General features: G+C 31.1%; 1 long non-coding RNA gene across 1 annotated transcript; it reads left to right on the top strand.

Annotated features, from left to right (window-relative positions):
- Positions 1-6: 6 nt before the first annotated feature.
- Positions 7-432, top strand: LOC105461610. The gene is made up of 2 exons (XR_975953.1): positions 7-225; positions 314-432. It is a non-coding gene; the product is annotated as an uncharacterized LOC105461610 (long non-coding RNA).
- Positions 433-550: the final 118 nt, after the last annotated feature.

Here is a 550-nt window from a genome sequence, read left to right as displayed (position 1 = left end):
GATGCCTTGATAGATGGAACTATTCGTGTCGTCGAACAACCATTTCCACTTAAAAATGGTTACATAGGTATCAATTCTTTTGGTTTTGGGGGGTCTAACGCTCATGTGCTATTAAAATGGAATCCAAAACAGAAAGTTAATAATAGTGCGCCATATGATGATTTGCCAAGACTTGTAATATTATCTGGACGCACTAAAGAATCAGTAAAATTGTTTTTAAATGACGTTAGCATATTTTTCAAAAACCAGTTGAAATTATTCTGGACAATTATAAACATTACGTTGTATTATTTTAAAAAATTTATCATTGTAGATTGCTAATCATCAAATAGATGTAGAATATATCCGTTTACTACACGATATTCACTCAGACAATATAGATGGTCATCCGTGGAGAGGGTATATTATACTGAATACTTCACAACAAGAATTAATAAAAAAAATTCAAAATTGTAAAAATGTGAAAAGACCTGTTTGCTTTATATTTTCAGCGTTAGGGTCGCAATGGCCAGGAATGGGTATATATATTTTTCTATTATATACTTATCGG

The sequence above is a fragment of the Wasmannia auropunctata genome, unplaced genomic scaffold, assembly GCF_000956235.1.
Source record: "Wasmannia auropunctata unplaced genomic scaffold, wasmannia.A_1.0 LD282841.1, whole genome shotgun sequence".
Taxonomy (NCBI): domain Eukaryota; kingdom Metazoa; phylum Arthropoda; class Insecta; order Hymenoptera; family Formicidae; genus Wasmannia; species Wasmannia auropunctata.
The sequence above is the reverse complement of the archived record's forward strand: the minus strand, read 5'-3'. Positions and strand labels throughout refer to the sequence as shown.